The following is a 16,548-nucleotide window of genomic DNA, read 5'->3' as shown; positions in this document are numbered from 1 at the left end:
TGTATAAGGCTTTGAATGGTTTGAGCATGCTCAATGCCAATGGGATTCTTCATCTTTCTCAGAATAATCACCTCAGAGGGCATAAATTCAAATTGAGGAAGGACGGATGTCGGATAGATGTGCGGAAATTTGCCTTTGGCCAGCGGGTGGTTGGTTGGTGGAACTGACTTCCATCACTTGTTGTTGAAGTTGATAGCCTAAACGAATTTAAAGCTCAACTGGACAGGTATTTCGAACGAACGGAGGGGTGAAATGGGAGAGGGTTTTTTTTTTTTTTTTTTGGCTGATGCTGAATAAGCTTGCTTTCTTGCATCACTACTAATGCTAATTAACTGCTGGCAGCACCCCTTTCCCATATGTACATCAGGTTTCTGGAGGCATTGGCAAGAGGAGTTTGTCAGCAGGTAAGAATTTAATCTTTTTGTATTTACCTTAGATTTTCCTGTTCTCTATTGTAACGGCAATTCAAAACTTAATACTTTAGAACTGTAATTGTAAAAATTTGGTAATTGTAACTGTAATATTCCAATATATTCAAAATTTGTAACCTTTTCTATTTTCTGTTTCCCTGACAGCATGGTCTGATGATGGGTATTGGTAAGATACCCAAAACGTTAATGTACAGTAATGTAGGTGAACAAACTATATTATTAATTTCACGTGGTATTAATATAATAACCTTAATGGAAAACAACTATGTAGCATCCTTCCCTAACTATATTAAAAAAAGGTTAGCATCTTGTGCATGGAATACATCACCTTACTCAGTTCAATTTCTTTTGAATGAATGTTTATATACACACACAGAGTACTTGCTAATTTAATAATACCTAATATGAAAATGACAATAGAGTCCCAACTATCTTCATGTCAACTGTTTTCTGTGTTATTTTATAACTATTTCAAGCAATTTCTCTTAAACATTTATTTTTTTAAATGCCATTTACATTTTTGTCATTTCTAACTTTTTAATCTATACAAAACTGCTATTTTATTACACTGCTATACTTTATATAGCCTATTTCAATGTATAAAACTTCTCAGCTAAGTTTCTTCTGAACATTATCAAACGTCATTTTAACTCCCCCTTAAATTTTAACATTTTCAATAATCTTATCTTTCAAAAGGTTGTATAATTGCTATTACGCATTGCATTGATCAGCTGAGCAGTTAAACTCACTGCTCAATCGTTCTTCAGAATCTTTAAATGTATTTTAAAATCTTACAGAACCTTTACACATATATATTGTGGTTAAATAGCAAAGAAAAAAAAAAAAAGGAAAAACTTAACATTAACCTTAATTTTCTTGAGAAATTCTTTTACTGAAAGTTAGAACATAAGAACTCATTAATATACGTAGTTCAACTAATATTGTATTGCATTAAAAAAATGATGATGATGATGACAACCAGATGTTAAAAATATGATGCAGTAGTGAAGCAAATAAAACGTTTTTTTTTTTAAAGCCTATTCTACCAATAAAATGAGCGAGATAAAAAGTCTGCAGTTGCACCCAACCATCCTAATGTTGCATTTTGTAACATGGATTTACCGTGAGTTACTGCTTTCTCCTTCACAGGACTGCTAACTTCTGGAAGGTATGGAGGGAGATCTGCCTGTTTTTCATTATTGTTACAGGTGTCCTAAAATTAAAATAATATAATAATAATCAAAGTGACAGTTTTTGAGGTAAGGTCAATAGGAAAAAAAAACAACACACGAATACTTTGCTAAATATTTTTTTCACCGTTAAAATGAATTATGTACTCTCATTGAAACTCTTTTTTTTTTAGTAGATTCCTTTAAAAGGATGTAAAAGGATTCCTTTCATATTAAAGAAATTAACTATAAAAGGGGGGAAAAAAAAATCCATCATGTCTCATAATAAACAATTTCCAACCACCACTTCTCTCTCATTTTATAACAAAATTTGACGGAGGTTAATTATTACATATTGTGTCTTTGGATAGAATGAAACTGGTTTACTAGTCCATATTTTAAGGTTTATATAAATTTAAAATAACTTTTAAATTGCATTTACAAGTGGAAAAACCCTTGAATGATTACTAGTTAGTTTATCAACCCAGTGTAGATATTTACAAATATCAAAATTAAAATAAGATAAAAAAAAAATATATATATATACATACTGTTAGTTATTAGCAGTATCTACAATTTTTGCAGAGCTAATTCAGCCATCTTTAAATTTCATGGGGTTGAAGAGCAACCACATAGGTGGTCACAGTCTGGGAGAAGGTACAAACTGGAAAGCTCAAAAGAATCAAAATTTCTATATATATCAGCAAGGAACCCACCAAACTGTTACAGTGCAGTACTAAAGACACAATGGATCAAAAACCATCAACAGGAGACATTTTTGCATGTGGATTGTGGGAATTCTAATCCGGCAGCATTGGGACCAGTGGAGTGACGGATTAGTGAGTTTGCCAGATCATCGGTGGTTATTTTAGCTTATACAGTTTACCCAACAGCTAACCACCTCCTCCTACCTTTAACAATGTTGACTGCCAAGCCAGTTTAAGAAAAAAAATTCCCCAGGGGCCAAAAAATATTTAGCAAATAATTTGATTAGTAATTCTAAAATAAATATTGTAATATCAGTGTTGTTGTTTTTTCGCTTAAAATATAAAAAAAAGAGACTTTTTTTATGTCGCATATATATGTGGCCCAGTAGGTTACTTTATTTCTTGAGAAGCCATGTCGGTCATATACGTGTGACACCATTACAGCATACATATGAAGGTCACTTGTGATTAGTTTATTGCACACGTGCCGAGCGCTGCAATAAAATACTCTCAAACGTCGCAAAAGGTTTGTCAGTATTGTTAGAGATTTTGTGAAAACAAGTTCATTAGTGCGGTGTACTATCCATCATATTGTGTTGTGTTTTTTCCGCAAGTTTGTACAAGTGTGTTGTAAAAAAAAAATCGAAAAAGGAATGGCTAAAAGAAAATTACTAAAATAAGAGGAATTGAGAGAAATTGCTGGAATTAACAATTAAGCAGAGTTAAACTTCTCACAGGACATGCTGCTGTCAAGTTTTTTCAGAAGTTCAACTTTATCTGTTACGGACAACGTACAGTGTTTGTGCTTTACACCACGAGAGGCACTTCCTTTATGCATTGGAACCATAGCTGGGGCTAAATGTGAGCAGGTTATAATAATAATAATAAATGCAGAAAAACAAGTGGGAATGGCTTGCCATTCCCCCTGTTTACGAGTTCGCGCCAACAGCTGATGCTGCAATCAACGCCACCAAAACAGTAGCGGCAGGTTGGTGCGTCGACCCGGGAAATTTGAAATTACATTAGCGGAAATTATGTCCGAATTAGCAGTGGAATCGGATTAGTGATGGTCGACCTGTACTACTTTCTTTTGGCTGATTGAGAACTTCAGCAACAATCAGTGATGCTGGCTGATTAATACGCCTATAATCAGCCAGAAAACTAATGATCAACACAGGTGTATGAACTAGTAGCAGTAAATCACTCCTTAGCATAGCAGCAAAAAAGCTACCAAAACTATATTTGATGCTGTTCATCTAAATAGGGTTAGTCTGCAGTATGTATAATTTTATACATAAGTAGTAAGTATAATTTTATACATACTGCAAACTATTATGTCATTCAAGGAAACTCCCTAAGTCTGAATAGTCTCAAATCCTCCATATACCGCTGTATCTTCAACTAGTTGTTTAAGATCTTTTCTATAACATAATCAATTCATAGAAAAGGATTTTAAAACAAATAGTTAAAGCTACTTCAATAACATAAGAAAATAATAAAATTAACTTACTTTTTCACCTTTATCAGTAATAATCACAGCCTTTAAAATGCCTGTCTTCTCAATGGCATGTAATAAGACCTAAAGGGAAAAATGAGCGTTTAAAATTATCACTTTCTTAACTGCATGTCATAAGAAAGCATCTAATAAAATTGCTATTTCAGAAATAATTAACTTCAGTAGATGCTAGTGTAAGTGAAACAAACATTATATAAATTGATTTTAATGATATACTATATATAGTTTGTTGACATTATACTCCTCTCTAATACCCCCCCTCCCCTACACCATCATAACTATATAATGCACCATAATAAGTATATGTCCCAGCTGAAACCAGTTTGAGATGCATTGATAAAATGATTTTCCTCCTCACTTACCTTAAGAAATTTCTATTGGAATGAGCAACAACCTAGAGAGCAAGTTGCTGGGGATTTCACGAACTGCTGGCAGTCAGCATGGAACGAGTAAATACATGGGCTGTGTTAGAGTAACTACAAGTAAGAACAGGTGTGTGTATATTTGCATATACACCAATCCTAGAAGTATAGTAAATAAATTTGATGTCAAGACATCAAAGGCAGATGGCAGATTTTGTTGGGATATCAAAGACATGGTGTCAGGCAGGTATAAGCAATGGAGAATTGGAATTTGGGGAGTACAATGGGTACAGAAAGGACAGACAGGGGAGGAAGGGTTATGCTGTTAGTTAAGAAACACAATCTAAGGAAGTGCATCCAGCTGACAGTGGAGTGTTGAGCCAGTTTGGTGTGACAAACACTCGGAAAGGAAAAATGAGAGAACGAGTGTGTTATAGGCCTAATAACTCTGATGAGTACAATGAACAATTGTGCAGAGAAATAGAGTGGGCCAGTAAATCAGAATGTCTTGTAATGGGGGATTTTAACTTTCCAGATATTGACTGGAACTTGTGGGTAGGTCACCCGCATGCCAGCAAGACTTTTGTGGATTTATTGGATGATTGTTTTCTACAGCAACATGTTCGAGGGGAAACCAGAGGGAGTAACACTCTTGATCTGATTATGAACAGTGATTATTCATGCATTAAGAATGTGCAGATAGAGGAACCACTAGGCGGCAGTGATCACAATGTGTTGATGTGAGATTTACTTGAAGATGTAACTACCATCAAGGGTAAAGAGAAGGGTTTTTGCTTTCATTAAGGTGACTACTGTGGTCTCAGACAGTTTTTAAATTCTATACAGTGGGATCAACTGATGATGTTAAAAACAGCGAATTCTAAAAGCCTTCAAGGAATTAATCTTGGAAGCTACCAGGCTTTTCATACCAACTAAGAAATACTATTCAAGATTTAGACCTAAATGGATGTCAGATGAACTAATGAGGCTCGTGACAGATGAAAAATGCATGGGATGCATATAAATTATCAGGTGACACAGAAGCCTATGGCAGATATAAGCTAGTCTGTAATCAAGTCAAAAAGGAGGTTAGGCAAGCAAAGGCTTATTACAACAAATCTTTGGCAAAGGATGCTAGGAAAAACAGTAAAGACTTCTTTACTTAAGAAAACTCTGGAAGGAAGGGGATGAATCAGATTGGTCCATTTGATATGGTGCCTCCATAGCCAGGTGGGCAGGAGCAGCAGTGCGTAGCACACACTTCTTGATTAGACCGGAGTTCGAGCCCATGACCACCAAATACGGAGGATGCGGAAAGGTTAGAGAGTGACCACTGCATATCCCCGGAGCAATATGGCCTTAGTTACTAATGCTCCTAAAAACCAAATAACAACAATCACCACTTGATATTGATGGTTCGACTGTTGATGATCCTGCTCAGATTGCTGACAATCTGAATGATAAGTACATTCACACATAAGGAATTCTGTAAGGAAGGGGAGGACAGGTATATACTAAACTCTAACAGGGAGCTTATTGATTTTGTAAAAACAGAGAGCAAGTGGAGGAGAAATTGTTGAAGTTAAACATAAAAAAAGGCATCTGGGATGGACAGAATCTATCCAGTTATATTGAAGGAGGTAGCAAGGGAAGTAAGGAAACCCTTAGCCATCATTATGAGAGCATCCTTAGATACAGAGGGGGGGGGAGTCCCAATAGTCTGAAGATGTGCAAATGTATCCCCAATTGGGGTTCAAAGAGTGACACAAATAATTATGGACCTGTTAGTTTAACTTCTATTCCAGGGAAAATAATGGAGTCACTGGTTAAAGAAGTGATGCAGAATCACTTAGACAAGACTGCAGTAAATAGTTCAGATGCAGCATCGGTTTGCTAATTGGAGGTTTTGTCTGATCAGTTTGATTGGATACTACAATGTGGTCACAAAAGAACTGGATGCAAAAAAATAATTTTGATATCATATACAGTGGATTCTGGTTATTTGAGCCACTGGTTAATTGGGGCAGCTGTTTTTTGGGACAAATCTTAAACAGAACCCAATCGAGAAAATAACCAGGGTTTATTTTGCTTCATTGGAACAACATGGCATTTAATTGGGGGAAAGGATACCACAGCACTGGAGATTGCCCTACAATTGTCTACAACCGTACCTTGTGGTTCGGTCGGATTTCTGGAGGTCACAACCATAAAATCAATTAGCAGTCACCTGTTTACTGGGCTTTTCTGTCAGTGCAATCTATCATAAACAGATAGTAAACTCGATCTTATTGAATTTGCAATAATACCGGCAGCTGGAATTCTGTGGGTTATGGTGAAATCTGTTTACACTTCCATGGAATCTTCAATCATATAAAAAAATTAATTTTCAGAATCTTCTCTTCATTCCTATTTTTAAAGCTTCGTAACTTGTTACTCCATTCTCACTTGCGCATATAGTGTTCCTTGCAATTTGTGTGCCGTGTTCTTTGTTACTGATTGCTTATCTTTTTACTGTTTTAAATTTTAATGCCCACTGACAAATGTCAATGAACAGAAATGTCAACTAGCTGGTATGTACATATCACAGTACGTATTAATTATTCTGATTATCACGTATATTCTTCTGATTTTCACGTATCATTTAATTGGTAAGGTAATAAAGGGTAAATTTGTGCTGAATATATCTTTACTTTTATAGCCTGTGGATAATATTCCTCCTATTTTTGCTAATTAGAATCGTTTAATAGAATTAAAATTCAATTCACAAACGTGATCACAATGACCAGCACTTACTACACATTGGATAGTGAACGGTACTTTACTATGGTGAGCCCATCGTAACGTGATATAATTGTACAGTGAACCAATTGTAAAGCGGGGGTTCACTGTATTTTTAACTATTTACGTGAAACTTTGCATAATTGGAGCAGCTGCTTAATCGGACCAAAATGCACTAGTCCTGTTGTGTCCCAAATAACCAGAATCAACTGTACTTGGATTTCAGGAAAGTTTTTGATATTGTTGAACACGGAAGACTTCTGTACAAATTGTAGTGGTATGGCATTAAGGGTAAGTTGCTACAATGGATAAAGAGATGGCTGAGTGGGGGGAAACAGAGAGCGGTTATCAATGGACACTGCTCTTCATGGACTAATGTTATTAGTGGAGTCCCCCAGGGTTTGGTGCAGAGCCCATTGTTGTTTTGTGTCTTTATCAATGATATCGATGATGGTATATCAGGCTTAATGTCCAAGTTTGCAGATGGTACAAAGGTTGGCAGGTTTGTTAGTGACAATAAAGACAGTATGCTACTCCAACAGGATCTAGAAACATTACAAGTGGAAACTGAAGTTTAACATTGACAAATGAAAAGTACTACATATGGGTAGTAGTAACCCAAGAGAAACATATCAATTGTGTGGTACTACACTCAGGTAAGTGGAGAATGAAAAAGGATTGGGGTAATTGTGCAGTCAGATATGAAGTTCTCTGAGCAATGCAGACAGGCTCCAAGAGCAGGTCACTGAGTCTTGTCAATGATATATAGGAATTCTGCTAGCAGGAATAAGGAGGTGATTATCACCTTGTATAAGTCAATGATCAGGCCACACCTTGAGTACTGCATATAGGTCTGGAGGCCTCATTTTAGGAAAGATGTAGAGTTGCTAGAAGGAGTACAGAGAAGGGCAACAAGATTGGTGAGAGGAATAAAGGGGTGCTCTTATGAAGAAAGGCTTAAGTTCTGCAAATTGCAGCGTTTGGAGACTAGGCACCTGCAAGGTGGTCTGGTTGAGGTGTATAAGACCTTAAATGGATTGAGCAGGCTTTGTTAATGACAGTAATGGCAGGGTACTACTGCAACAGGATCTAGATAAGTTGAGCAAACGGTCTGAGAAGTGGCAACCGAAGTTTTAACATTGACAAATGCAAAGTACTGCATATGGGTAGAAGTAACCACAGAGGAATGTACCAACTGTGTGGGTACATTCCTCTGTGGTTGGTAGAAAATTAGGTTGGTAGAAAATGAAAAAGACCTGGGAGTAATTGTGCAGTCAGATATGAAGTTTTCTGAGCAATGCAGACAGGCTGCAAGAGCATGTCATGGCATGTCATATTTATATATCGTGTGTCAATGATATACAGGAATTTTGCTAGCAGGGAAAAGGAGGTGATTATCCCTTTTTAAAAGGCCATGCCTTGAGTACTGCGTACAGGTGTGGAGGCCTCATTTTAAGAAGGTATATAGATTTGCTTGAGCATGTACAGAGAAGGGCAACAAGATTGGTAAGGGAAATGAAGGGATCCTCTTACCAAGAGAGGCTTAAGTTCTGCAAATTGCAGCGGCTGGAAACTAGGCACCTGTGAGATGACCTGATTGAGGTGTATAAGGCCTTGAATGGGTTGAGCATGCTGAATTATTTCATTGTCTGAAGTCAATGAGGAATGCAGTACCATCCCTCCAACATCCTAGAAAAGGATGCTTTACTGTGAAGGTGATGTTCTTGTTTTTGGGCAGAATAATGGTCAACGGCCACACCCTCTTCATATGTTTGATAGGGGCAACGAGAACAGATCCTCAAACCTTATGTGCGACTTTTTACGGGTGCAAGTGGCCCAAATTTTCTTTTCATACACAATAATGCACATAGAGCTCAAGTGGTGGAGGAATATCTTGAAACGGAAAATATCCAGCAATTGCCATGATCAGCACAATGACCAGATTGCACACAAACTCCTGAGCTGGTGAAAAAAATGGGAATTTTTCCCACACAATCTTATACACCCTTATATCAAGCATGGTTCACAGCTGTCAAGCCTGTTTAACTGTTGAAGGGATCATATACTGTATTGATATCATGTGACCATATTTTCGAGCGTTTTGTGTTGACTTCTATAATGTGACATTTTTTGGTAATTCTTATACAACCCATATAAATGTCCCTTATACCTGTCCAAAGTTTCTTGCTGTCTCATTTCATTGTTATTCTAAGGTACGCCATACCAAATATTGTCCCATTTCATTGCAAGCCTCACGAGTTACACCATGTTTTCCGTGTGTTCTGTTTGTTACAGTGTATTTATATATCATGTGATTTAGTTTTCACTTTTGTTTGCTGATATTGGGAATTAACAGGTATGAGTTTCTCTTCTGATTTTCAGAGGTATTTTTTTTATCACCATTTATTATATATTGTACCTATAATTACTTGGAAGCACAGGCATCACACCTACTGATGATTTCTGTACAAATTGTTACATAAGTGGACAGGTTAAATGAAATGACCTTGAAGTATACACAAACACATGTACATGTGTATGCATAAAAGGGTTAATGAATGTGATCCTTAATTGGACAAAAAAAAAAAAAAAGAACAGCTTAAATTCTTTATAGAATGAATTGCTGCTGATAACCACCAAGAATACTGTTTTCTCATTACCTAACATGTTGGTAACCATGAGTTTCCATTAATATCTAAAAAGTTAAAATCCTCTACCATAAGATATTCTAATTTAATGGTCCAATCTATTTGTATAATTGTTCATTCGGTTATTTGGCCTATAACAAACTCCTCTCACTTTTGTTTTTCCCAGTTTTTGTCACCTAGATTTACCAAACAGTACACTAACAATACATCTACTGGTTATACTGTTTTAGAATCTGTGCTTCTTAACCAAAATCATCAAACCCCCTCATCATGTCCATCCTTCCACATCATATTCAAATTTTATCCCCAATATCACTGTCAATGTTCATTATAATGTCAGCATTTGATGACTTAACCAAACTCAAATTTTGGGTTTGATATCACTGGTCAATACGCAAAATGTTACGAAAACAAAAATACCCAATCTTGACTAATTTTATGCTGCTGAACGCAAAAATCACATTAAAAAAAAACTCAACTGGCTCTTGTTTTTGAAATAGTTAGGGTCTCATATTAGCGAGTTACTCTACTTTATCAACTATGGCTATTGGCAAAACACATGGCAACACTGCAGTTTCAGTACCACCACGCTCTTATCACATGATCAGCAACTGTCACCTCGCTCTGCATCACATAAGTTGTCGCCTCACCTCAAATGTGTCTTCAACTCTGTTGCAGTAATCCTTGAATACGGCTAGGTACTGGGTGATTTGTTCTCAGTTAACCCCTCTTGTCTGAGATTCCTACTTTTTGTGTCGTGTATATCCCATAACCATAATTATGGGATATACACGACACAAATACGGCATATTCTGGATGACTTCTGTTATATATGTGGAGGAGTCAAGCTTCAAGAAAGCATCCTTGAACTTGACCCAAAAAGAGCCTACTTGTACTTTGGGTGTAAAGTAGGTGACCAAGACAAGAACTGGGCGCTGCACTACTTATTCATCAAAACTCAACACGTGGGTGAATCAAAAGGGATGCCCATGATATGGAGGGAGCCAACAAATCATGTCACAGACTGTTACTTCTGTATGGTGCCTCTTATTAGAAAAGGGATGACAATGAAGAAAAAGTGGACAATAATGTACCCAAATATACCATCTGCAATTTGTCCAGTGCCTCACGGTGAAGTACTACCTATTCCTGAACCACCTGACTTTTTTCTGTACATTGATGAAGATACTGATCCATATCAACTTGATATACACAAAAAGAAGTACAACAGTCGTCTAGTTCAAGGGATCCACCATTTTGACCAAACCTTTATCCTTCCGAACTACATAAGATCACAGAAAGTAGGCCTAATGACTTTAATGAGTACAAAGTACAGAGAAATAGTGGGCTAGTAAATCAGAATGTCTTATAATGGGGGATTTTAACTTCCCAGATATCGACTGAAACTTGTGGGTTGGTCACTCACACACTAGTAAGACTTTTGTGGATTTATTGGATGATTGTTTTCTACAGCAGCATGTTCGAGAGGAAACCAGATTGAGTAATACTCTTGATCTGATTATCAGTAGTGATTCTTCATGCATTAAGAATCTGCATATAAAAGGAACCACTAGGTGGCAGTGATCAAAGTGTGCTGATGTGGGATTTACTCAAAAGAGGTAATTACCATCAAGGGTAAAGAAGTTTAACATTAACAAATGCAAAGTACTGCATATGGGTAGCAGTAACTCAAAACATTCCAACTGTGCAGTAATATACTCAGGGTAGTGGAGAATGAAAAAGACCTGGGGGTAATTGTGCAGTCAGATATGAAGTTTTCTAAGCAGTGCAGATAGGCAGCAAGAGTAAGTCATGGGGTCTTGTCAATGATATATAGAAATTTTGCTAGCAGGGATAAGGAGGTGATTATCCCTTTGTATAAGGCAATGGTCAGGCCACACCTTGAGTATTGCATACAGGTCTGGAGGCCTCATTTTAGGAAAGATGTTGAGCTACTAGAACGAATACACTTTAGGGAACGAGATTAGTGAGAAGAACAGAGTTGCTGTTACCAAGATAGGCTTAAGTTTTGCAAGCTGCAGCATCTGGAGACTAGGCACCTGCAAGGTGATCTGATTGAGGGGTATAAGGCGTTGCATGGTTTGGGCAAGCTCAGTGCTGATGAGATTCTTCCTCTTGCTCAGCTTCCGCACCTGAGGGGGCATAAATTCAAACTGAGGAAAGACAGTTGTAGAATAGATGTGCAGAAATTTGCCTTTAGCCAGCGGGTGGTTGATTGCAGGAACAAACTTCCATCTATCGTTGTTGAAGTTGATAGCTTGAATAAATTCAAGGCTGAACTAGACAAACTTTTGTAGTGAATGGATGGGTGAAACGGGAAGTTTTTTTTTTGGCTGATGCTATATAAGCTTGCTGTCTTGCATCATATGCCTCTACTAATGCTAATGATAACTTCATTAGTAGTGCTCTTTATGAACACTGAATAAAATAATAAGATATCTAGAACAAACAAGTAACAATTACTTTATACATTTAAAAAAACACTGGGGACATACCTGGGGGTTCAACCCAGCCCTTGTCCTTAATATACAGTGCTGATTTTTCAAGTCAAAAGTGAAACTGATAACTCCTTCGATACTTATGAGTTGTTGTTCGCATAAGATGCATTCACTCTGAAAAAAAAAAGAAAAAAAGAAGTTGGTTAATGTATACATTGCATTACATTTCCAACACATTCAATTTCTTTTCCTTTTCTATGATTAACAGAAGTGAAAAGTAAATATCCTTATCAATTAATTACTAAGAGTATAACTTTTGAGAACACTTAATAAAACTACAGTTTTATATTCTCTAAACTTAACCCTTCAGTTTAATTATAACTGTATAATAATCGTTACCTTTCTTGAGTATGCTTCTTTTTTTTCTCTCTTTTCTCTCTCTCTCTCTCTCTCTTCACAAGTGAAACCATATTCATGAGCCTTACATAACAATACAAAGAAGTGTACACAGACTGTCTAAAGCTAACAATACTGCATCAAAAATACATTTAATCTACTAATTTCTTTTTTTTCAATTTTAATGAAATTTCAAATGGCTCAACAAATCTTTCTAAAAGATCCAAATCCACTGAGAGTCAAGTTGTTACATGTAGATAGCTAGATATGAAGACAATAGGTGCTTATGCAAACACCTTAAGAAAAAAAAGTTTTCAGTAAATCGATGCCTATTTCTTTGTTTTATAGGAAAGTTGGTTCTACAGTCTAATCTAAATTTTATTTCACAGTGTAGGATATTTGTAGAATACCAAGTCAATTTTGAAGTAATACTTTGTAAATTAATTTACAATTTTTTTTTTATATTTAATTTCTATAATATTTCATAAATTTTATCCCAAATATTTCTTATAACTATGTTTAACATAAAAGCATCCAAAAATATCATAGCACATCAACACAGACTAGAAATTCCACAGAAAATTCCCTTGTGAGTGAGGATCTTATTATTTACACAGGCTGAGCTATACATTACAAGGTGCTTGCAGGTGATTCTAGTAACACTGATTCATTTCTGTGGAAGGAATGTAACGATCTGAAATTAAAACTTGGTGCATTAATAGACCAGACTAGATCACAGAAAATGGGTTGATGCTCTTGGAGCAGAAGACTCAGCAGATATTCTAGTGATATGCTAATGGATACGCTCCTGATTCAGGCCACAGACTGAATTATCACAAGAATATTGCTGGCTCAACAGGAGGTAGTTTAATTAGGGAAATCAATTTTTAAGGAAACTAAGAATACATTGTAATAAAGACAGGTTGAACAGAGCTAGAATGTCTGCTTTGTGCAACAATATAAATAATCAGTTGTCAATTCTGAAGGGAATCAATGGGATTTTGGTTAAACACACAGGGCTAGTTATAGAAAATGTATACAAACTAAGAACTTAGATAAAAAGTAGTCATGCTGAAAAAAATAATGTGAGTTAGGACAAAATATAGCTGTATCTGCAACCCTGCTTATGCATGATAGGAGGTATTTTATGATGAACCTCACTGATTAACTCTGGGAATGGGGAGGGGCTCTGCAGAGCTTTCGAGAAGAATTATTAACACTATGAGCCATCCTAATTGATAGAAGGAATTTATTTTGTGAAGATGGCACACATTTGAAAAGAAGAAGTGTAAGTGTTTCTTGTTGTCTCTTGCTGACAGGGCTTAAAGGTTCAGAAAAACTGTTAGTAGGAAGAGACAAGGGAAGATATAGATATGTAAATGATTACTGGCACGGTTAAGGTCAAACTTACACTATCCTTAAGGTATTCCTTGAGCAGCATAGTATATGGTTAAATTGTGTTATTTGAAGATAATAAAGAACTCAAACCTATGTTGGCTTAATTGTATATATTTCTGATTTGGAAATATGTGCATAATGGGCTCAAATGTTTCACAGTATTTTCTTACTACTTCTTCAGTAACTGCAAAGACTAAGGGTTATTATTATGGAATTCTTAACAATTTTAGTAGAATTAAATTTCTAAAAATTTTTAGTAAATCAAACTCAGATCTAATTCAAAGAATTTTAACCTTAAAACAAAATTAGTAGGAGAATATCTGTTAATGGTTGAACAAAGTGACCAAAAGTGGGCAATGACAAATGATATTTAGTGCTCGAGGGTACATATATATGAAAGGGTTTTAATTTCAAAAAAGAAATTACCGTGGCCTATGATGCTTCTTAGATTCTATCCAAGGAGATAAAATATACAAGGGAAGAAGTACACTTGAATTATGTAGAAATGTCAAAGCTATGAATATGTCAAAGCTATGTCAAAGGTATAGCATAAAGAAGACAAAAGGGACTTGGTGAGCTTGATAAAGTAGAAGGGGCAACATGGGATAATTATAGAATAACGAGGAAATTCAGATTCATATAATAATTATAAGTTGATTGTAACAAAAACATAAATGGATGGGGAGGGGAGATTAGACAAGAAAAATCACTAGCCATGAATGCCAAGATTGAGGATAAGTTTTAGTAACAAGTCACACAGTGCAAGGAAACCACTGGTGTTTTCTGCACCTGCCAAAAAAATAAAATAATAAAATAAAAAAAAGTTTTATTTATACATTAATATGAAGAGAAAAAGAGTTAACCAGTTAGGACCTTTCCCCAATGGAAATGGCACAATCACATATAACCCAGCCAATGCCATCATTATTGAGATGAATAATCAGGCCAAGGAATATTGAATCAGGATACCAGCACTGTAGGATATGTGATATTGATATTACAGAGAGCCTACAGACAACCTGTTGACCTTGAAAGTGGCTCCCAAGTACTAATTGTATTTACTTGTTCAAATTGAAATGTAATCATGAGGTCACTTTTTGGACTCAAGAACAATCTACTTAGAAAAGTGCCAGTGTCTCACCATTCCATAAAGGCTTTTGAGAGAGCACAAGCTAAAAAGAAGATGGGTAATTATACACCAGTCAGTTTGATCTCATTGGCAGGCTGATCGTGGAGTCTACAATTAGGGATGCATTACAGGATCATATTGAAAAGTTATATATCTTAAATGAATCATAAAACTGTTTTGTAAAGGAAAAATTTTGTTTCACCAATTTGTTCAAGTACTTTAATGATGTGGTCATACAGGAGATGGATCCAAGAAACAATTTTCATGTTACATACTTAGATATTAACAAGGCATTTGGCATGGTTCCACATGGGAGGTTGTACAAGTCAGAATATGGGGTTATGGGATTGCAAGCAAGATCCTGAGATAGACAAGGATAACTGAAGGACAGTAGGTTGGTAGTTGTAATAAATGATCATTCTTCAGAGTAGGACAGAGATTTGGTAGTTGTAATAAATGATCATTCTTCAGAGTAGGACAGAGATTTGGTAGTTGTAATAAATGATCATTCTTCAGAGTAGGACAGAGATTTGGTGCTAAGATTACTCTCGATTCTGATTTTCTTGAAAGATATTGACAAAAGAATAAAGGATACAATATTGAAATTAGCAGATGATATAAAGATCAGCAGGAGGGTTTTTAATGATGCAAGTTAAGCCAAGTGCTTCTTCAGAATGATGTGAAGAGGCTTCATGGATGGCTCAAGAAATGGCAATTACACTTTAATGTTTCCACATATAAAGTTCTACATTTGGGAAATAACAACCTATGAATAATTTACACATAAGGTGGAATAGACCTGAAGGATGTAAACAAGGAAAGAGTTAGGTGTTATGATTCAATTATATAAGAAGGTTACCATGCAGTAAAGAGATGGCTAGGAAAGCACATGTCTTATTCACAATTTATTGTATCTTTGCACCTATGGAAGTTGCAGTTCCATTATACAAGTCAATGGTAGGACTGCATTTAGCATAGGCATACAATGCAAGAAAGCAAAGTTATGCAGCATCAGCCAAAAAAAAACAAAAAAACCCTCCCATTTCATCCCTCCATTCGTTCCAAATGCCTGTCCAGCTCAGCTTTAAATTTATTTAGGCTATCAACTTCCACAACAAAAGATGGAAGTCTGTTCCACCAACCAACTACCCACTGGCTAAAGGCAAATTTCTGCACGTCTATCCTACATCTGTCTTTGCTCAATTTGAATTTATGCCCTCTCAGGTGATTATTCTGAGAAAGAGGAAGAATCCCAACAGCATTGAGCATGCTCAAACCATTCAAGGCTTTATACACCTCTATCAGATCACCTCGCTGGTGCCTAGTCTCCAGACACTGTAATTTGCAAAACTTAAGCCTTTCTTCGTAAGAGCACCCCTTTGTTCCATTCACTTCATATTTGACTGCACAATTATCCCCAGGTCTTTTTCATTTTCCACTTCCTTGAGTGTAGTACTACACAGTTGGTACATTTCTATTGGGTTATTGCTACCCATATGCAGTACTTTGTATTTGTCAATGTTAAACTTCAGTTGCCACTTTTCAGCCCATTTGC

The 16,548-nt window shown here is 36.1% G+C and overlaps 1 long non-coding RNA gene across 1 annotated transcript; it reads right to left on the bottom strand.

Annotated features, from left to right (window-relative positions):
* Positions 1 to 1,517: 1,517 nt before the first annotated feature.
* Positions 1,518 to 12,239, bottom strand: LOC150087513 (uncharacterized). The gene is made up of 3 exons (XR_016546885.1): positions 12,128 to 12,239; positions 3,818 to 3,886; positions 1,518 to 1,644 (listed from the first exon to the last, which is right to left on the bottom strand). It is a non-coding gene; the product is annotated as an uncharacterized LOC150087513 (long non-coding RNA).
* Between the last annotated feature and the right edge of the window lie 4,309 nt (positions 12,240 to 16,548).

This window comes from Mastigoproctus giganteus, chromosome 4 (assembly GCF_048544385.1).
Source record: "Mastigoproctus giganteus isolate SK-2022 chromosome 4, ASM4854438v1, whole genome shotgun sequence".
Taxonomy (NCBI): domain Eukaryota; kingdom Metazoa; phylum Arthropoda; class Arachnida; order Uropygi; family Thelyphonidae; genus Mastigoproctus; species Mastigoproctus giganteus.
This window is presented reverse-complemented; position numbering and strand designations above follow the sequence as displayed.